Source organism: Argentina anserina, chromosome 5 (genome assembly GCF_933775445.1).
Source record: "Argentina anserina chromosome 5, drPotAnse1.1, whole genome shotgun sequence".
In the NCBI taxonomy this organism is placed as follows: domain Eukaryota; kingdom Viridiplantae; phylum Streptophyta; class Magnoliopsida; order Rosales; family Rosaceae; genus Argentina; species Argentina anserina.
In genome coordinates, this window is record NC_065876.1 from 3,507,001 (window position 1) to 3,531,077 (window position 24,077).

At 34.4% G+C, this 24,077-nt stretch overlaps 1 long non-coding RNA gene across 1 annotated transcript; it reads left to right on the forward strand.

The window, feature by feature from the left end:
- The first annotated feature begins 7,426 nt into the window (after positions 1 to 7,426).
- LOC126795300 (uncharacterized) lies at positions 7,427 to 15,076 on the forward strand. Its single transcript, XR_007672258.1, has 3 exons — positions 7,427 to 7,685; positions 14,079 to 14,127; positions 14,859 to 15,076. It is a non-coding gene; the product is annotated as an uncharacterized LOC126795300 (long non-coding RNA).
- The last annotated feature ends 9,001 nt before the right edge of the window (positions 15,077 to 24,077 follow it).

The following is a 24,077-nucleotide window of genomic DNA, read 5'->3' on the forward strand; positions in this document are numbered from 1 at the left end:
CCCTTAATTCTTGTCTTTTGGCCCCTCCACTGTTCTAATATGGTCTTGACTTAATTGGTTGCTATACACTTGGCCAATAATTGGAGAAATTTTTCAGTGTTACCGTAACAACACGTGACAATTCTTAATGGTCTACAATTTCAATCATAATTTGATGAAAGATTTAATTAGAAAAAATATATTTAAGCTATTTTGTTAAATACTATTTTGAGTTTCTTTCTAAAACTCTAAACCCTACACTCTAAACCCTAAATTCTAAACTCTAACCACGAAATCATAATTGAAAATTATCAATACTCATGAATGTCATTTCACAGATAATAAAAATATGTCGAATTATAAATTTGGTGTAATAAATCCAAATGTCAAAATATAACAGTTAAGGAAGACCGACATGCATTGTTATGTGGTACTACAGTAGCATATAACAAAATCTCTAAAAATTGGTTGTACATCATTATGTATGCTTGTTTCTCTAAAATTATTTAATTTTGTATATTCTCAAATGTCAACGAGATTTTACGTCTCATAATAACACTTACCGTAAAAAAAAATTATTGTTTCAAATTGGGGAATGTTGAGAATTATATAGGGTCTCAGATGAAGATGCTGCAACCCACATAATATAAATATGGGAATATATCTCATTCGAGTGGTTAAGTTCATTTAGAACGTTTTGCACACTTTGAAGTTTGAACATCACAAAGTTGCTGAGAAAAAAAAAATAAACACAGATGCAAAATGATATCAGGCCAGAAATATTTTAAATTAAATAAAGAAAATGGCCCAAAAGCTGCCATCTTGGTACCGGTTGCTTTGATTATTATACGTTGTTGCATTTACCAGTAACTGACTCATGCACCTGCACTCTCTCAGGGTGTTCCATTGGACCAATACACAAAAACTAGAGCGAAATTTAATACGTCGTGGTATGTATGTAACTATGTTTGTGTTTCAAACTTTTGAATCATATAAATAAGAGGAAGAACACCTACCAAAACCAAAGTCTTGTTTTTATATTATGCGTTGCGTAGTTTGTGAAAGAATCTTCTGTGCTCAATCAAAGGCCTACTTGGGTTCGGTGGGAAGAAAGGTTTTTCAGTCCAAAAAAGGGCCGTCACCCTTTTCCCTTTTCACAACTACTCTCCCACAATTCATTTTCTTAATGTTTAATTGTATGAGAACGAGGCCAAAGAGTCATATTTAAAGGCAACAAGATTGTTTAATTAGCACAATGCAAGATACTAAATCCGAATTAGCTAATAAATCCATTTGAGGGGATATCTGCTGCAACAATATGCAGGGTTTTAAAAAATCGGCTTCAAATCAAAAGAGTTCTGGCATATACATGGACGATCTAATCATCCAAATATATGTAACAACTCATTCAAGTAAAAACACTAAAATTGAGCAAAAATGATCCCCATGCCACAACATGCAAAAAAAAAAAAAGACACAAAGTTATGTTAATCTTCTACGTAGTCAATCAAGTTCAAATCTATATCTCCACACGGTAAGACTGTCAGAGGTCGAAATACAGCTTCTACCTTTATTAATAACAGTTCCTGATGAGTAAATGTCAAAGCACTAGTCCTTGAAAACATGCGTCTATATATACTAATTCGAAATGTAAACAATTACATATACACATGTACGTTGTCTATATATGTAAAGAATACTAGATTGTAAGATGTCAAATGTACCATTTCGAACAATTTTATATAACTTTGTAAAGATTGGTTATCGTAGAGCCTTCTTAATGTAGTTTCTTTATCTATTTAGACAAAAAAAAAACCTGTTTCGAACAATTTTTTGTTTTTGTTTTTAAAGGATTATAAGATAGGGGAGAAGACCGTTACTATGTGTGGTGGGAATGAGAGAGAACAAAGTTCTAGGTGAAAATTTGCTAGTCGTCGACTAAAGATGCTTTTAGCCAAGCTATATTACCTATATAGGTCAATCACCATGAAATGAGGGCGCTCGGGAAGGGAAAAGAGAAATGCAAATCATACCAAATATCTTTGTTTACGAAATGTGGGGGTCAAAGTCTCAAAGAGGTGACTGGAGGTCAATATATAGACACCTTAATAAAATGGACCTGATTTCCAACTAAAATGTTTCAGCCTGCCAGATTCCTACAGTATTTAATGGTTCCTCCCAATTTTATGTTCTTAATTAGAATATTGCTGATTTTAATAAAAAAGAATTTCCAGTTGTAATTATGGCTTTGTATCCCAAGTTCCCAACATGGTTTACTACCTGCAGCGATTTGTAAATTAACATAGTAACATAACCATGCAGCCGATTTCAAATGAATTTCAATTCTGAATCCTTTCCCATCTGCATTGGCGAAACTTACATGTTGTGTGGTTTTTGGGGATTGTTTGACATAGCCAGTATCGATCTATCTTGCTAGGTTTTCTTGTCAATGGCTTCATGTATGATAAATTCACGTCAATTAGTGGTTGGCATGGATTTGACAACTCACGACTCAATGACGACTTCTGTCTATACGGCCTCCATCTACAACTTACTTTGGTCAAAGTCATGTGAATATAAATATCATTGTCCACAATTGATATTATCTTCATTTGAACCCTTTTGCCCTCATTTGAGAACACGACGGATTTACTAGCGCGATGAAACAATTAGACCGTGAAGTCGGTGAAGAGATTGCATTTTAAATCGGTACTTTTAACAATATTAAAATTAACTGGGGATAGTCGATCGATCATCACAAAATTCATATTAATAACGATTTACATGTTGTGTTTTAATAATAATTTTAATAATTAATCCAAAATCCGTGATTTGGGAATATCATGTCTCTGTTATATTCTTCATGCTTACTCCAAACTCATTTCATAATTAGTACATAAACTTCAAACTTGGATAGAAAAAATGGACGTCTAGTTGAAAAAATACAATCGAAGAACTAATTATTTTAGCAGATTCTACTTAATTTTAAGCAAAGAATCATAAGAGATAATTACTTGTCAAGACAAAATTACGATTATGTTTGTGGTCCGTGGATTGCTACGTGCAAAGTACTAAGACTCGATTGGTGTAGCTTTTACAATGTCAACCATTCACAATTATTGGAGCGTACATATGTTCTTATTTCTTAACAATGTTCTTACAATATGCATGCATGATAGAGTCAACTGCAGTTGATAACAAACACAAAACTGACTACAGTAGGAGTATTGCACCTCTTTGTTCTTCCATATGCATGGTTTATATGTTAACGAAAAATTGCATTGCTAAAAATGCAGATACAGATATTGGTCTAAAGTCTAAACTCTAAAGAACTTGGGTGTAGGTGACCGGAGTTTAAATGAGGATGGAGGACCATACTACGGAGGAGTGGACCAGCAAGCACCTGAAAAAATAAGTAAGGTGTTTGTATATGTGTATGTATTGCTGGGTAACTGTAACTTTCTATTTGTCAGTGAGTCTGTGTCGCCATCTTGAATCCCCCGCGACCGTAGTCTTAGTAAATACAAGTGAAATTTTTTCATTCCACGAGGAATTGATTCCCCCTTTTCCTCCTCCGCGGATTTTTCTGGGGGCTTAAAATTGTATAGAAGCTTAAAATTTTCCCAATTTAAATCTAAATTTTCATTGATTTTTTTATACACATAATTTAGTGTCTCCATACAATAAAGTGTTTCATAGTAAAATTTTCCCCTCCTCCTCCTCCTCATTAGTTTTACCGAGAAATTTTCCAGATAAACTAATTCACAATCAAACGAAACTCAACGCAAAATTTCCTATAAATGGGTGGCTGAATTAGCTCAACCAAAACCACTGTGGACTCCTTTTCTGGTGTCTCATCCCCATCACAGTCTTTCCTGGTCGTCGTCAGTCGTCACCCTTCCTCTTTCCAGGTATAGGGTTTTGGCTTTTAGGGTTTCTTGAGTTTTATGGACTTAGAGTAGCTGATGGTGTCATTAGGTCATGATGAAAAGGATTTCAATATTGATGGGTAAGGCAATGCTTGTGTTTCTGTGTTAGATTTGCATGGTAGAGCTTGAGAGTTTACCGAGTTACACTGAGTCAGAGCGATTGAGTTGGGAAGAGAGAGAGAGAGAGCGAGTCGTATTTCTGGAAGACGACCCAGTTGGTAGGGTCGATGGCGGGTCGCCCTACTTTAATTACTTTGTCCTTTTCACCTTCCCCTCTCCTCCTTTTTATCTCCATATAATCCTTCCCTTCTCTTCTCTCCTCTCCTACAGCCATTTCTCTCATTCACTCACTCACATAGAAGAGCTCTCTCTCCCTCTCTCTCCTTCTCTATGTCTCTCATGGCTTCTTCAGCCTAGGGTTGGATTTGTGGGATGGAGAAGATCAAACAAAACCAAGGAAAGCTTTTGTTTTTTTTGAGGGGAATGTTGTCTGGCTCGAGGCCCCTATAACCAGATCTATGATCTAACTCATCTCACTTGACAATACCTGATCATCTGTCTATGATATCATAGATCATGATCAAATTGAGATGCAGATCATTGAATCTACATTTAGCGACGTCGGACCAGGCTTCATTCCCCCCAATTACTTGCTTCCGATGACCCAGATCTTGCTCTATACAAATCCACCCCCGCGTTCGGTTCTGCCTTCAGTGGATTTGTGGTTTTTATTTTACTCATGAACTTTAGCCTGTTGTGATTTTGTTTTTGTGGTTGTTGGGCAGAACAGAAGCTGATTGGGGTAATGATGAAGGGTTTTGACTGTGGTTTTTTTTTTTTGGTTTACGCTTTTAACTCTGACGGATGTGGGGAAAGACCATCATTACACTTTTATTTTTATCTCAAAATTTCATAAAAATGTTTGCAGGAGTTTTTAGGCTTCTTTGTCAGTCTCAGTGCCTCCTTCACTCTCTTTCTTCAGGTCCTTCATATCATTGGGTTATGATGGTTTTCTTCCTCCTAATATTGGCTTTCAAGAATTTTTCTCTGTCAACCTCTGAAACTCTAAAGACTTTTAATTGGCTAGCGCGGTTCCTTTTATTTACGACACCCCTTGAAGCCCTATTTCTCCTTGTTCATAATAGTATAGGGTTTTTAGCTTCCACAGAGTCGTTTCAATAACCTTCAAGTTTTCATCTTGACTGAATATGTGTGTACGTACGAGTAACTAAACGTTTTCAGTTACAGGTTTAAGTGCCGAATATGAAATGTTCCTCATTTCCATTGCTTTTTTTTTTGGTTAATAATTTCCATTGCTTTTTAATTACCTTGCTTTGGTTGTTAGTGATGAAGTGGGTGGAATCAACGTGGAGGTGGCTGTGTATTCTCCGCCTCCTAGATCTGGGACAACTCAGGAGTAAAACTATTGTTCTTAATTGGCTGTTGATATCGGATTTGAGATTTCTTGTACAGATCTGCTTGCTCTGTGTATGTAATCAATTTGCTTAATCAATTTGCTCTGTATATATACGACCTCTTTGATTTTGATAGATGTGATCTAAACTTGTTCTCCTGTACTGCCCTAATCAGACTGATATGATCTTATGTTCTCATTCAATAAAACTGTAATGAGTACTTGAAAAAGGAATAATCTTTCAACTCTTTCAATTCATTCAAGACTGACAGATGCATATGACCAAGTTATATTAAAGAAGCAACCACTAACTCAGTTCCAAACAACTGTTGAGACAACCGTGGCTAAAAACTTGAGGGTTTGTTAATGTGCTTTCAAAAGTTGGGTGAATTCTTGTTTGAAATATAAGTGGAAGAGTAAAACGAAGAAGATATGATAGATAGATTACACTTCTTTGAACAGTTTGCAACTTTGCATAAGACTTCATGCTGGTAAGAAAGAACTATTGCAGTCATTGCTCTAATTCAGAACGTCTCAAAATCTGTGCAATTAGTGGGGAGCTTGGGGTTTATTCAAATTGGTGGGCATTGTATTATTTCTCGTGTGGTTCTGTGTGTTTGTGTTTGCTTTTAATCTCTGTCTGTTACTACTTTCTTAGAGAAGCTTTAGTGATGATCTCATGCATTCTGTTGTGTGTCATCAATTTCAGAAGCTAGAAGCCAAAGGTGGTGGCATAAGCAACACTAAATGCCTTTAATGGCTGCCTCTGAGTCTTGATCAGAAATCTGAATCACATTTTGCCATTATGAAAGTCGAGTCTACATCAGCAGTTACGCCATGGATTCCTAGCACTATGATAATTAATACCATGGCCATAGATAGATGGATGGAGAGCCTGATGTTTCAATTTGAGCACCAACTGTTTGTGTCTTTTGCATAACATAACCCAATGCCTATTTATTTCGGAAAATTCTACTGTAAATTAATGTATGTTATACATTTTATATTTAACCGTCGATATTGTTTTGCGAGTGAGGTCAGAAAAAAAAATATTCATTATCAACTGTTGGATGTGAGATGTATAGCATGCAGAGTAACTCATTTATTTCTATATAATTTGTTATCAGTGATGTTCGCACTGTTCCCAGTTTCCCAGTTGTACCGTACAAATGACAATATGTCAGCTTAAATGGTGCAACCCGTGTGTGTCTATATGGTCTATGTTCTAGCCCAAACCCAAATAAACCAGCAACGAATCTTCTTCATCCCTCGAAATTATGGCCTGCAGGTAATTATTTGATGAGCAGTAACAGTACTATACGTAGGCATCATCAGCTGCAGAAGCTTCAAAGGGGAAGCTGCAATTTCAGATTTGGTTTTGTTGAAATTATACATGACTTAATATGGAACTGAGTTGGGAATTGAGCTTTGTTTCTGGGTTGTAACTGACTAATTGATTTTTAATGTGGGTTTTGAAGGACACAGAGATGGAGATCATCAGGGAACAAGTTTATGGATAATAATAGTACTACTACTGCTAATTCGAGAAATCATGGGCATAGCTTTTCAATTAGTCCCACAATCATGTCCCTGAAGGCCTGAAAGTTGGCTAAAGGGTTTTGTTCATATACATTAAATAAGCATATGGTTGGTGAATCAATTAAGGACTGTAAGAACTATTATAATTTGAGAAGAAACTTGATTGAAGTGGGTTGTATCACTTCTGCGTATTTTATGATATGATAGCTCATTGCTAAACTACAAACACGTCAACTCAAAAGAAACTTGCCAATATCCTGACTTTGAGGTTTGACAGTTGTACCAGTATGCTTGCTCCTCGTGAAGTGCTCTAATGCTCACCATGTTAACTACAAAACGAGTGTTCGAGTTTAGAACTAGTGCAAAACTGCATATGGTTTAATAATTCTATCCATTGTGTATATTACTAGTTTACTGGTTATTGTTTGGTGATACACTATTTATCGGTTTATGAACAGTTCCATCTTGGTTTGGCTCGGCTCTTGTAAAATCACGTTATTGTCCTCATGTCACGCTATTAGTAGCCACATGTCAAACTTCTTTCCAGCAGCTTCTCGCCGCTTCCTTCTCGACCTTCTGCATCCAAAGACGAAGATCTCCTTCTCGCCTCTGCTTTCATTCTCCTCAACTTTAAAAAATCTTTCAGCAGCCAATTAATCAAAACTATATATTCAATTCTGTTTTATCTTGATCTCTCGGTCTTCAAAACCCATAACCAGAATCACTGTCATTTTTTTAAATTGCAACAAGTCCTGCCATCCTCTTTTCCTCTCTATTCACTCTTCTCGCGTTACAGCCAAGATCTTTGACAGAGAATGAGATGGGTATTGGTGATGGGTTTTCAATTCGATTAACTAATATCACTACTAGCAAAAAGAGTTCTCACACTGATTTTAATCAGTGAGAATTAAAGGTATTTCACACTGATGTCAGTGTCAGAAAGTTATTAGACACGGTACGCATACAGAATGTCTATCGGTGTACTTTGGAGGGGGGGCTAATAGCTATTAGACACGGATTTTACAGTCCGTGTGAGTTGTTGACGTGGGTCCCATGAATATCCACAACTATACTCAATTTGTCCAGCAACTTTTCAGTGTGTGATACTATTATCTACACTGATATCAGTGTGTGATACTTTCAATCCTCACTGATATCTGTGTGATATTATTATCCATACTGATATCAGTGTGAGTAGTTATAATAGATTTAAAAAAAAATCAATATTAGCCTGATATATATATATATATATATATATATATATATATTCAAGCTTTTAACAACAAAACAAATAAATTCATAACTCCATCCAGAATATTACATTTAACGTGGATGAATCTTGAGCACTACTCACACCATTTTTCACTTTTGATTTAGAATCACCACTCAAATGTATCAAGAAAGTAAAATGTGTACGTTTTTCATCTTCAAAATCAACACTTTCATCAATATGCCTCCCAAATTGTTGACCAGCCTTGTACCTAAATGTCCATATTAGCACCATTTATTTTACATACCAAGTTAGAGTTTGCAGTGCATGGAATGTGCAACAAAGTGCTATTATAAGTAAATAGACATCAACATTCTCTACCACAGAGCAAAAACCAATGAGTAATAATATTAACTAGCAATCATAAATCCAGCAAACGTAAATATAAACTAGCCAGTGAGAATGCTTCTTCTTGCAGGGAACTAAATTTCATAATTACTTGCTTAATATGTTGGAACCCCACATAATAAAAAGGAACCACCAATTTTTCTTCATGGTTACCATGTTACAAATCAGAGTTGAAAATACAATTCCATATCAATAAGTTCTAGTCTTCTAGACATGAATTTCGATAGAAGGAAGCACTCTAATTATAATTTCTCACCAAGAATTCGATATACAGTAGGCAGATGGTCTGAGATTGGACGAGTAAGAACTCTAAGCCCAATTTTCACCTGCACAGCTCAGTGAAAACATGAACATATCAGGAGAAAGCAAAAAAATGAATTGCAACAAAACTACCAGCAAATTCAATATGTTGCCTTCAATTTTCATATCATATATAATACAAAATCGAGGAATATGGCATATATTTTACAAGATTGAAGGATTTAACAATTATCAGAGAAGGTCCTTCAAAGTACTTTACCTGTTCTAACAACAAACATATTTCATATTCAACAATTCATGGTTACTGAGTACTCTTCTCCTTAGAGAAAAAGTAAAAGTTTCAAATTGTATGTAAATCAAATTATACATATTAGTTATATACTCTTAAGATTTCTGACTTCACACAATCGCATCTCAGAAATCTAAGACATTAGAATTGATAGCCTAATCTTATATGATTAATCGGGTGCATGTATCTAAATGTTTTTGTAACGACCCCAAAATTCTGAGCTTAAAAACTCAAAATTCTAAAGTCGTTAAACACAAAATAATCTCAATAAAATCGAAATTATTCAAATGTCACAGCGGATCAATTCTGAGTTCTCAATTCAACTCAGACAAACCAATTATTACAACCCAAATTTATAATCCATACATAAAATGGAAATGTAATAATCCTCACAAATCACTCACAAATCTCACAAATAACATCACATCAATTCACGCTAAAACCTCACCACAAGTAGGACACAAACGACTTCGATCCTCCGGAGTCGTCGCTCAACCTCCACTAATCAGCACATGCAGAGTTATCCCCTACACCATCGGATTGGTGCACCGAGATTGTAAACACAAACCCGGTAAGCTTTACAGCTCGTATGAGTAAAATGAAAATATAATTCGCATATCAAAATATACGAAAAATCACAAATCAACAAATATAAATGCCCTCATGAGTCAATGGACAGCCAATCTGGTTGTCCCAAAGACATATGAAATGAAACGCTCATGAGAAAATTAAGTAACCATTCTGGTTACCCAATGCATTTATAATACGGGTACCAAGAATGCTGGTACACATCTGTTACCCCTCTCGTAATACACCGCCGATATTGGATAGCCACCCGCTACCCAACATCCAAAACAATCTGAGTACCCATGAGCAGATAACCACCCGTTACCTCACATGCAGTACTAAGGCAGACAGACTAGAGCTCTAACTGTATCGTAACTTTCGCCCGGCCAAAGGCTAGGTTTCGACTTGCCAAACACGTACAATAATCTCACATCATATTGTACCAAAAATCAGGTCCGAAGACAATTCACATTTTAACAATCTCAATGTTAAAAATCACGTACAATATTCTCACATCATATTGTACAATTCAAATCACATGCTCAATATAATCACAATAAAATCATAACAGTATATTATATAGCAAACTATATATATTCGTACTTATTTACCATTTATACAATACATATATAGTCCACTATATCTTATACATGTCATATTTCACCACACATGTTCAATACACAAACTTCCGTCATTGAAATGACCATTTCTAATGAATTAATAACAGTATATAATATAATGAACTATATATATATGTACTTATTAGTTATTACCATTATACAGTATATATGTAATCTACTAAATTGTATACATGTTGTAATTCATTATTAAATACTCTTGCAAAATCTTGAATCACCGCGAGAGTAGATTCGTAAATATGTGAGATTTTACTCACCTTATTGACTTGAGCGTAATTCCACAATTCCCGAAGATAATTCTTTTTCTCGATTTAACGATCACCTTGAAAAGATAAGAAAAGAATTTAGAATAGTTTCGTAAACCTTTAAATGCCGAAACAGTAATAATCGGTTACTGTTCAGCAATTTTCAGTTTTACGAAGTTACTGTACAGTGTAACTGTTCACTGGTACTATTCACGGTTAATGTACAAATATACAATTAATACGTATTTATGTACGTATAAATACTATATACGTATTTATGTACGTATAAATACTACATACGTATGTCTGTACGTATAAATACTATATACGTATTTATGTACGTACACGTACTGTTTAGATGTAAATACAATCTCAGTAAATAAAATTTACTAAATTACCCTTTTACAAATTACTTTTTACATTTACTGAAAATAATTTATATTTACATTTACCGTAGGTAAAATTTAATTACATTTACCGTACGTAAATAAAATTTACATTTACATTTACCGTACTTAAGTAAATTACCAAAATACCATTCTCGGAATCACTGTTCACGCCGCCGCACGTGGCGGCGCGTGGGGTACACGCGCCACCCGCCGGCAGGCCGTGCATGGGGCACACGCGCCGACACCGGTCACGGCTCGTATCACGCCACCGCCGAGCCCATTCTCTTCTCCTTCCTCCCCTCTTCCTTCCCACGGCATCACACCGTGCCTAGGCACCACCGTGCGTTTACACGCGCCGCCCAAGGCGGCGGCATCTCCTCCAAAACCTTCCTCCTCCAATCTCTTCCAAAACGCAACCAATCAACCACAAATCGACAATCAAGCATCACAACAAACTAATCATGCTAACCCTCACCTCAATCAAGCTTGTAGACCACCGGAGTTTGGCTTTGACACGGCGGAGGAACGCAGCAACTTGGAGATGTTGGTGGAGCTCCGGCGCGGCGAGAGAGGGCGCGTTCTACTTTTGGTCGCCTGCGGGGGGGGGGGGGGGGGGGGGTGGTGCGGTGCGTCCTAGGCCGGCGGTGAAGACCACGTCTCCCTGAGATGGGAGATGGATGGCGAAGCCGAGAGGGGAGAGGGAGTCTTCGGGAGAGAGAAGGAGAAGGGAGGCGGGGGAGAAAGAGAGAGAAGAGGGTTTCTGAAAATGGAAACCCTACTTCACAAAATTTCCTTTTATACCCCCCTTAAAATAAGAAACTAACTTCCGTCATTAATAACTTTTACATACGACGTCCGATTTGAACGCGTCACATATCCACGAACTCGTATCGACGAGCTTTACAACTTTCGTGAAGAAAGTTTTCGCAAACGATCGACAGAATAAAAGTCGATATATACGTTGCGGAAATGTAACGTTTTTCTAAATAAACGTTCTGAGACCGTTTCCGTTTCTTGTTTTATAACGTCGCTATCAATCACATTCATTCTAATTAAAATTCGCAATTTCATAGAATTCAAATCAAACTAAAATTGTTTGAAATTTTAGGGTTATTACAGTTTTAAACTAAGCACAATAAAAGAATCAAGAAAGAGACCAACTTCTATTACATGAAATGAAGTGTCGGTGACTACTCTAAAATCAAAGTCACCCACAAACTAGTGAACCATTTTTTCCTTTATATAAATAAAGCCTCATCAGAAGTCACTTAAATGATTCCCTCCGCTGCTAATCCTCAATTTTTCTATTAAGCTCAGAGACAATTTTTATGTAGTTATTCTAAAGAGTCAAGTTCAAGTGAGTGACCTACATCGAGAAGATAATTTTATAAAGTACAGTTCAAATCTTAAAATCTGTGTGTTGTTGAGTAAGAATATAAAGCAAGGTTGTTTTTTTTTCAAGGAACTTATAATTGTCTTTATTCATTCATATTAGTAGAAGAGAGTTTGTTTAAATTTGAAGCTGCTGCAGAGTGAATGGATCTTTAAATTCGTGGAATCAACTTGAAATACTGAAGCAAGCATGTAGGAATTTTAACTACGGATCATGCTATACATATACCATACATAATTCAAGTCCAAGCATCACAACTTATAACAAACAAAACTGAAATAATTACACCTGCGCAAGACCACTCATTTTTATTCCAACTCAAAACATTAAAAAAAACAAACAATTATCACAACATTGCAGAACTACTAAAACCATGTACTTATCTATGTACCCTGGTTTCTGTTTTGGAACAGAAGAAAAACTCAACAATGTCATGAGTGTTAATAGGCATTTCATTTAATGATTTCAGGTAAAGAAAACCAACAAGTAAATTATCCTGCCTTACACTTTGACACCACGGAAACAACCAAAATTTGAAAGTTATACAGAGTGACAGAATTGCCCACTTACAATGCTTGGACTTGATTAATTCTTCACTCCAGATGTGTCAGGGGACACAAGGCCAACATCATCCACACCAATTGACGGTTGTGTAATAGCAAGAATATAAGTCTATTGTACTACACCTAATAACATCTACATATATGTACTATATGTACATTACACATGCACTGATGCACATATATTGAAATGATGATCACTTTCTTTACCAAGTTTTTAGATAAAGGTTACTTTGATTGATTACTCAAGAATCAGGATATTGTGCTAGTCAACCTCCACCTACTACCCTCGATGTTCATCCAAAGAAACTGAAGAATGTGAATGAAAGCAAACCATTTGGCTTCAGACCAATGTTACTCTGATTGGTTCTCAAGAATTAACAGCTTCTTTAGCAACAATGCATAGAGAAGAACAAAGTTATTTCAACAATTCATAACAACAGATTAACTATAACTTCAATTCATCTCGCAAAAAAGCCAAAAATCCCAAACCCATCAACCTAAAAGTTCCAAACACCAAATTCAACATAGAATGGGAAGGGAAGGGAAGAATAGCAAACGAAGAAGGGAAGAGGAAGATTTACCAGAAATGAAGGCTCTCCGTACGTCGCCAGCTTTCAGCTCTGTGTGACCGTCACAGTCAACAAAAGCTATGGGTCAGAGATAGTCGCCGCCGGAGTCCGAGGTGGATGTCGGGGTCGGAGGTGGATGAGACATAAACACGGAGAATTTTGAGGAGAAGGGTTTGAGGTAGAAGAAGAAGGCTTTGGTTGTGGAGGAGATGGATCTGGGAGTGTGAGGTTGAAGCTAAATTTTGAATCAGTATTACCCACTGATTTATGTATAAAATAAATTATATTGCACACAGAAAACTATGTGTAATTTTTCATTACACACGGATAAATGTATGCGTTATATCAGACACTGACAACAATGACCACAATATATACAATAAAAGAAAATAATAAATTGAAAATAAGCTAATAATCAATACTCACTGAAATATGTGTGTGGAATCGGTATTTCACACGGATGTCAGTATGTATTTTTATAGGCACTGATTTTGGTGGTTATTGTAAGGTATAAATGTCTGATGAGCTCATATGAATTTATCTCACACGGATGTCAGTGTGAATTGGTATATGCCACTGATTTACAGTGGTTAGTGTGAGTAAAATCAGTGTGAGACCAATTTTTGCTAGTAGTGTATGTGTTTTTCTTGATTTCTAGCTGATTAGAGTTTTCTTTGTGTTGCAGCTGATGATTAGTAATCGATCATTCTGATATCCATTCGTTTGTTGTTCAGGTTGGCTTACTGCTCTCATATTTATATCTCCTCTCTCTCTCTGGGGTACTAGGTTTACATATGAAAAAAAAAATTATTCATAGCTTTTATCACAAGATCATATGTGTCTTTACATACTTTGTGGAATTTGTTGGTTATTATTCATAGTTTAATGATTCGTGCTTGGAAGATAATTTTGTGGGAATGAGGGCGGGATCTAAATTATGCATTTGATGTAGTATTTGAATATTTCTTATTGTGCGATTTGGGGATAATTGTTTGTTGTTAATGTTTATTTGATTTACTTGGTGGGCTGACTATTTATGGTTGTTTTTTCTGTCTGTCTGTGTGTTGCAGATTTTTAGTTTTTCACTACTTCAGTACACTCATGTAATGTGTTTCGATATTTGAAGGTTGAACTTTACTTAGATCTATCATATAGTTCAATTAGTAAGGCGGTGCTTGAATGGCCAATCATTAACTCCTAAATCATGAGTGAAAGAGATTAAATGAGGGAAAGAGATTAAATGCATGCATGCATTTTTATTTAGGACAATATCGAGCACTTTCTAAATTGCATGCTTCTTCCTTTATTTGTTGCATTATCTCTGTCTACTGAACTCTTACACAGGAGAAGTAAAATCTTGAAAATTGGTTCTGTTGCATGCTTTGTTTTTATTACATGGTTGATACTTTTATACATAATTATCTTCTTATTATATTGTATTTTTTTCCGGCTGTACTGTTGTCAGGTAAAACTTAATAAGTGAATTACTTGAGTTGCAGAGGTGCTGTTTTGTGCAAATTGAACAGGTATTGGTTTATTTTACAATTACTCCTTTCCTTCGTCTATATTGTTTTAATATTGGAGACCAGGTCAGCTCATTCTTTTTTCCCCGATCATATTGGATTTTGATTAATTTATGAGAGTTTTTCTTCATACCTCTTAAATTGACACTTGAACCTCCATCTTTTTCCTAAACAGTTTTAACTTAGTCAATGCATATGAAATTACTATTAACATATAACAATAAAAATACAAATATAGATAATTATCCTTTATATTTATTGCTAGACAATCCAAAATGATATATCAAATTGCATTAAATGATTTAATTGATTATCTTCTTTTTTGATAAACATCATTATTCAAAAATTTAATGTAGTTGATAAACATCAAATTGAATGTGGACGATTTAATGTATAAACTATATGACTATATAGAATTTCTCATAAACTTCGATTTGAGCCAAAAATAAAACTCGTTCATTAGATGTTAGAATATTTCATATACGTTGATGAACAAAACTCGTTAATTAGAAGTTAATATATTTCATATACGTTGATGTTACTATCAATGAATGAAAAATATAGTTTACCAATTTATTATGAATTTTTAAAACAAGTGGAAGAGTGATCGACTTAATTTGAGAAGATAATTTGTGTGATTATTAGACATTTTTCGAGTTGTATATAATAAATGAATTTGAAATAGAGTAGAAAATAAATTAATATATGGTAGTATGATTGATATATCAAATTAGATAATTGACATTTTAGGAAAACTTTGGAGGTCTAAATAGTATTTTAGGTATCTATAAAAGTAAAATGAAGGTTTATTGAGTAAAAATGTCTAAATACTGTTTTTAGAAATATGAATAGAAGTTCCATTCACTTATTTGTAAAGCAACACAAATAATCTTTTAATCTATATAGAACACAACTATATGCTGATTTGTTTGGAATATAGTATGCACATGGCTCTTCCATCCTAATTTCATGTTGTTTGTGGCATTGAAAGTCAAAATTATCTATCATCTTTCCATGCCATATTAACTGGTCTTTGATATTACTTATATATATATATATATTTGTGTGGCCTCCAAACTCTATTTAGATTTGAGACAATTCATTTTACACCTAATTTAAAGAAGAGATTTTCGATTAAACCCATTTTTTTTTTCGTTTCTATTTACACCCAAAAGTCACCATGTAGGATTAATATTAAAAATTTATTCTCTCAAAATTACAAAAGTTGCCACTCAAGTCAAATTTATAACCTACCTAATTTACTAATAATTAACTTAATCTATTCCATAATCTAAACTTATTACATTAATATTAATTTTAATCACAAATTTTGTAATTCGTTGCCTTAATGTAATGATTAATTGTGCCAAAGTCATGCAATCTAAATTTGGAAACCAAAGTTAAATGAGATGTTTCTTTTATACATTTCTTTTATGTTTAAAAATATTTCTATCATATAGGTATATTATTTAATTAAACTTACTATATAGGTAAGTTATTTAATTATACGATATAAGTGTATTATTTAATTAGTCCTACTATATAGGTAAGTTATTTTTGAAAATAAGTTGTTTCAATTTCGTAAATGAAGTTGGTCATCTATGTAGGTATGTTATATTTTACTATATTAAATTGGTAAGTTTTCTATTTTTACTATATAGGTAATTTACATATTTATACTATATAGGTAAGTTATCTATTCAAAATGTAACTATAATCTTTTGGATTTTTCTCAATATCTTGTCAAAACGTTAATTAGTTTAGATACTCGCATAGTTGTGTGATTATTAGTAAATTATTCTAGAGATTTGTTTAAAAGATGACAATATATATCTAAATATTAGACAAAGTAATATAATAACAAGATAAGTACCTTATATAAGAAACACAAAGTGTAAACACTTTCGTGAAATTCATTACTTGTCTTGTATTATTCAAAACGTTTCCTCACACTACACCACAAACATTCATTAATAGCGTCCGAAAAACGTTATCGTAGGATTCGATAGTGTTTTAATAAACACTATGTCAGCTCCCGCTATAGTAGATCTCAGGTCTTTCATAGTGTTTTGCAAACGCTATCAAAAGTTTAACTTCAATAACATTTCTAAAGCGTTGTAGTATAAGTTTTTAATAGCACTTCATAAACGCTATGTAAAACAATCAATAAGAATTACTAAACGATGTCATTTAGGATGCTACCATATATGAAATACAATACTATTGATCATTCAATAGCATTTATATGGTGTTGTATATCCTATATTTGTACAGCAACAAGTATTCACATAAAAAGAACACCAATTTGATTAATAATCACATAAGTAACCAATTTACAATGTGTCTGGTATTAAAGTTACAACATCACTAACTCCTACTATACTAACTAATGATACAAATTAATGTTGCTAGAATCAAAGCACCAGCTATGGTCTTAGAATTTCTCTTCTGAATCTTCACATAAAACATAGCAATGGTCTTCTAATGTTGTGATTTTTGCATTGGCCTGCTATAGTTCTCACAACGACCAAACTTGCAAATAAAGTCGATCTTGAAATAAGTGCAACTAAAAAGGAAAGTTTTGAAAAAATAATTGCTGGATATATAATGGATACTTGAACATGGTTAGTTTCTACACTACATAATCAAAGACAAGTTATTGTCTACTACAGTACTACCTTGCAGAATAAAAACACAATTTTGTATGCAAAAATCCCAACTATAATCAATTGAGAACCGCAATACACATAACATATTTAAGTAAAGTTTCAAAGTTTCCAGGTCAAATAGAAAGTGACCGACAGACACATAATCAATACATTTGATTACCCTCCAAGAGTGGAATTGTAACTTTATAGTGTATTACTTATAAGTATAATTCCCATACAAACTCTGTAACCTTTTGCGACCACAGTATATATATTGTTTGGGAGGTGAACACATTGGGACCTTGTAGCGAGTCGATCTTTTATTTTCTTGGATTGGGGGTGTAAAAAATGTTCTCAGTTTTAGTGCTTTAAGTTCATCGAAGTAATGAACTGTACATATATCAAACATGAAAAATAAGAATGTACGTACAATTATAAAGTGATGCCACTTGGTTGTTATATAATATATAGTGGTACAATTATAAAGTGTTTTAGTGCTTTAATCATTTCTAATATAAAGTTAGTGTTTTAGTGTTTTGTTTAGCTTCTACAATCTGAACAAACACAAAAACAAAAATATATAGTTAGTTATAATATATATATATATATACATATATAAGTTGAATATATCACATATTCACATTGTTAATTTTAAATTACCCTTTCTTGATCAGTAGTACCACTTGGTCTTGCTTGTCCTTTCAACTTCAGCATAATAGCCACAAAATTTATTCACTTCCGAGTTGAATTCCAGACCAGCGATTCATGAGAGAACTTGGATTACGATCAGGCTCTACTTCAAAGTTCTTTTCAGCATGGAAATACTCCCAGATCCTTTTCCAATATGCAACACCTTTTTGATCATTTCCTATTATTGGATCAAGGGTAGTATTGAGCCAGGCAGAGACAAGAAGGTTGTCTTCTTGAATGGAAAAATTCTTGGCTCTTTTAGCTTTCCTTTTGGTTTTGGGGTCACTTGGAACACCAACTTGACTTTAAATAGGGCTGTGACTAGAGCTAATAGCATCACCAAATGCAGGAGAACCAAACATTGAATATATATTATCATTATTCCCTGAGTTTCCATTGATGATATTGGCATAATTTTGAATATCATCTCCTAGATCTATTGCCACACGAGGGACTTGAGAAGAACCCATCTACATGTATAAGAATTAACAATCAATATGGAACACGTCAATCATATAAGAAAACCATCTACATGATATTGATGGTATGTAACTAGTAGTATATTTCATATTAACAGTACTAACTACACTGATGTTTAACAACACGTCCAAGGACTTTTGAATGAGAACGGCAAGATTTATTAGTCTCTTAGAACAGTGGGAATGATGATGAACTGATAATATTGTCTCAGTGTACATGAAACATACATTTGTACATACACTTTCAACACACATATATGGTTATGAAACCAGAATCCTATATGTCATAAAAGAAAGAAACCTGAACACATATTACGCTACTGTATAGGTATGCATGCATATATTATGTCAAAATGTGATCAATCCTATCAAGTCAGTAATCTCATATCGATGCTGCGGCTACAAGCCCACCCAACAATACTTCAATTTCTATAATACTAGAAGCAATATTCATCAAATCACAAAAATAACCAAGAATCCAAGATCTGGACTTTGATGAATCTCATTCAAATCTCATACTCAATCTGATATTCCACCAACGCAGTCAAGTTTCAAGGTAGTGATTCCATATATATGATTATACATCAATTAAACAAGATTCATGCTTACCGAACAAAGTTTGAGATTCAGGATTTACGAATCCCCCACAATTTTCAATCACCCAGACCAAAACAAAATATGAAATTGAAAAGATCAAACAATAGGATGAGAAGAAAACGAATACCCAGAGGTTTGAATTTGAATGAATCTTTCCGTTGGAGGAGATAGCGAGCGTGTCGAGTTTCTCTCTCCTCTGCTAGATATAGCGAGCGTAATAGCGAAAATCATTTTGGCGAAAGATATAGCGAGTCTGCTGGAGCCTGGATTTTTCTGGTTTCCGGCGTTAACGCTCGCTAAAATAGCCTAAAATGAGATTTTGCGAGGCTGGTAAAGATGCTCTAAATACTTATCTATCCAAGTATACGGTGGATAAAACATCAATATGTAATTCATAGTTCTTTACATATTTGTAACCTCACCTTAGGGTGTTGGTTGATTCACAATTTCGTGTCCATCTAATATAATGACGACCACATTTATGTTGGGAACTTTTTCAATGAGCACCATAATTTGAGGACTTTTTTTTGACAAAGTGAAGGTACATATATTGGCCTCCATATAGTTGATGAAGATCCAAAGGTGTGGAGGACAAGTCATGTAGATTTGGTATGCAAAAGGAGAATTTAATTTGTTTCCTAATTGGACTAGGAAAAGATTATGGTTTGTTTTTCCTACCAAAGAAGTCTCCACCGATTTGATTATGGGTAGATTGATATATATTTGAGAATATATATTTAGTTAAATGGCGTTTGGGAATTGTTATAGAAAAGAGATTTATTTTAAAAGGTGTATTCCATATTTATATGGATTTTTTCCTTTTCTATCTAAAGTTGTATTAGGAAGGGATTTGAGTTTAATACCTATTTGTGCTAGGGTTTAGATGATGGCCGGCTGGTATATATAGGATATATATATGCAGTATGTTTGTGAGCCTTCAAGTACACACGGATAGAGAAGAAATAAGGTGAAACCAAATAGAAGAAATTTCACAAAAAGGAGAGCTTAGTGCTAGGAGATCTGTGTGACTTCATTGAAGACCTTAGTGGCAACATCAACGTTCTTAGTGAGGTTGATCATTCGTGTGACTACAACGATCTTAGTGAGGTTGTATCGTCACTTGAAGCAACGATCTTAGTGAGGTTGTTTCATGCTTGATTGTGACTATCAAGTAAGAAGTATTTTTACTTTTGAGAATAACAGTATTATTGATTAAGGTGTAATCATTGTAATATCGTTTATTCAATAGAAAAGTAAAATTCTTCTACATATTCCGCTGCTATTACTCGTTATTGTTCTATCTTGTATTTTCAATTGGTACCAGAGCAGGTCACTAGACGTACTTAGTGAGATCTGTGGGATTAAAGATGGAACGTCAAGGATTGAATCAACCACCCATGCTCTACAGTATGGATTTCGCTCAATGGAAGCTTCAAATGAGATCCTTTATATATGGTATTGATTTTCATGCATGGAGAAGCGTTGAACGTGGATGGAAACCTCCAATGAAAGATGTTAATTCAAAAGCTACTGAGAGGACATCCACTGGTGAATTAAAAGATGAAGATGAGTGGACTGAAAAAGAGATTAAGGCTAGTGAAGGAAATCACAAGGCTCTTAACGCTCTATATGCGTCAATGAGCAGAGAAGAAAGGAAAAGAGTTCAGAATTGCGTTACAGCCAAACAGGTTTGGGATAAACTTTGTGTTTTAAATGAAGGTAATGATACTGTAAAAGAACAAAGATTACAACAATATTATTCTGAAATCGATGCTTTAAAAATGAGAGATGATGAAACTATTGATGATTTTTATAGTCGTTTTACTGATCTCTCTAGTTTATGTGAAAGCCTTGGAAGACCGTTACAAGAATCTGATATTGTAAGAAAAATATTACGGTCTCTTCCAAAGTCTTACAGGATGAAAAAGACAACGATTCAAGAACAATATAATCTCAACACATATTCTGTGGACTTGTTGATTGGAAATCTGAAGGCTTGGGAGATGGAGCTTGAAGAGGATGAAAGACCGAAAGGTAACAATTCTAAAAATATTGCTTTAAGTGTTACAAAAAATCCTAAATCAAGCTCTGAGGAGGCTGAAAATAATGAACTGTTGATTTTAGAATTTGAGAAATTTTTGAGTCAGAGAAAGTCAATTTCAAATGAACAAAATAATCAAAATTCTAGGAGGAATTTTAATGGAAATAATAGGCGTTTTGAGAAACGTAATGATAATTACTCACAAAAGAAGTATGAGTATGGAAGTAGTAGTAATAGTAATAAGAAGTGTTATACTTGTGGTGGCATTGGCCACGTTGCTACTAACTGTGGAAATAAAAAATTTGATTCAGGTAATAAGGCTTACAAGTCCTCTTGGAGTGATGATGATGATAGTTCCCCAAAAAGGGACAAAATGTTTGCTCTTGTGTCTTCTTTCTCTTTAGATTATGCAGGTTCAAAAATTGAGGATGAAGAGGATCAAGAAGAAGATGGAGAAAACAGCTATGAGGATAATGAGATGTTTGAATATCAAGCAAAAGTTATCAAGGCTGCTGAGAAAATTTCAGAAAAGAATGTTCTATTAAAGCAACAAGTGGAGAACCTGGAAGGTGAAAAAATGGAATGGGAAGTGGAGAAACTAAACCTGAGAAAGAAAAGTGACAATGGTGATCATGTGCTTGAAAGAAAACGGCTTCTAGCAAAGATTCAAATGCTCCAGGATGAGGTAATCGAAAAGGACAATCTAATTGATTTATTAAACTCTAAACTTGGCAAGTTGCAGGTTTTGCTTGATGGAACAGATAACAAGGTTGGAAAATTTCAAAATAGTTCGAAATCGTTATCTGACATTTTAAGTTCAGGAAAGAGCTACAATGATAGAATTGGACTTGGATATACTGGTAAGTCTAGCTCAAATAGAAATTCTAATTTCTCTACTAACTTTGTTCGTGAACAAACAGGTTCAAAGGCAAGTGAAACATATGTTGGAAAACATGAAAAAACTGAGAATATTCAGACTTCCTTCAATTCAAAAGTGATCAACTCGAATGATAGATATGAGAAAGATATTAAAGATATTCGAAGTAAGTTGGAACAACATGGTCAGTTTTTACTTGATATTTCTCACTTTGTCGGTTTATCTAAATCTTATAAAGGAACCAAGCAGGATGTGAAAAAGACTCAGAAATATCCAAGTAAGAAAGTTTGGAGGAAAAAAAAAGACCAGAGTCACATAGAAGCTTATTGTAATATGTGTTGTATTGATATAGAATATGAATCTGATGATAAAGAAACTAGAACTGCAATTGACTCTATAAATGTAACTGCTGATCATTATGTGGATTTGTCTGAATTATCTGATGATGGGTTGCCAATAACTAATAATACAAATGTGCAGTCACAGGGAGAATCAAGAGAAGTTGATAAAAGTTTACAACCTGCAACAAAATTTCGTACAGTTTTTAAACAGGTTCAAAAAGATCATTCAACTAGAGATGTCATTGGAGAAGGCGTTCAGACCAAAGGAAGGACAATGGAAATTGCGTCACACAAAGGAGAAAACGCAGAAAGCTCCGACACTGAAAATGTGGAAATTAACAAAGCTCTAGTAAGTTTTATTAAAGAGAACGTTAAAGGAACTAACGCTGAAATTACAGGTTATTCTGATGCTGATTGAAGAGGTAATCTGCAAGATTGGAAAAGTACTAGTGGTGGTTGTGTATTCGTTGGTAAGAATTTAGTTGCATGACATAGTTAGAAATAAATCTGCACTCATTGTCTATAACAGAAGTTGAATATGTTGATCCATGTAGTTGTTGTACACAAATGCTTTGGTTGAAAAATATGCTTATGGATTATGGTATTCCGCAAGGAAAGCTTGTTGTATTCTGTGATAATACAAGTGCTATTAATATTTCCAAAAATCTTGTTCAACATACTAGGACTAAACACATTGATATACGTTATCATTTCATTCGGAAACTTGTTGATAAGAATATTCTTTCATTAGAATTTGTTTCTACAAATTATCAATGGGCAGATTTGTTCACCAAACCACTGGATACAGAACGTTCTCTGACCTTACGTAATGCCATTGTCATTTGCTCTCAATATTGACAAATAACCGCTTTGGTGAGTACATATGTCAAGGTAACCTTTTCTTGTCCTTGATCTTATCTTACTATAGATGAGTTACTGCATTTTACTTGTTAGTTCTTTAGGACTCTTGACATTGTTACTTTGGATCACTCATCCAGTGTTCTCAGATATTATTCATGATCATTAGCCTTTATGTTTGATTCTCACGTACACATACTTCATAGTGGTGGACAAATCTGAGTTGAGTCACCTAATCAGGAGCCGGTGTAGTTGAATACATGTTATAGATTATGATTGCATGCAAAAAAAAATGTGTAAGGAGTTTGTGCATGCAGTCTTAGGCCAGGCTAGTTCTACATCTCCAGGAGTTGACTAACTACTCGACTCCTAGAGGAATGGACTGGTTAGGATATGATATTTTTAGGCCAGGCTAGCTCTCCTCTCCAGGGATTGACTAACTACTCGATACCTGTTGGAATGGGCTGGCTTGGTCTCCACGGTGGTTGCAAAATTGTCTCAGCAATATACTGAGCATATATTATCATTATCAGGAAAAATATATATAATACAAATTATGGTGTTACAAGGTGATTTTATGGAGAGATAGGGGGAGTGTCGTTTAAGTTGGCTTGCGCATTTAATCACTCC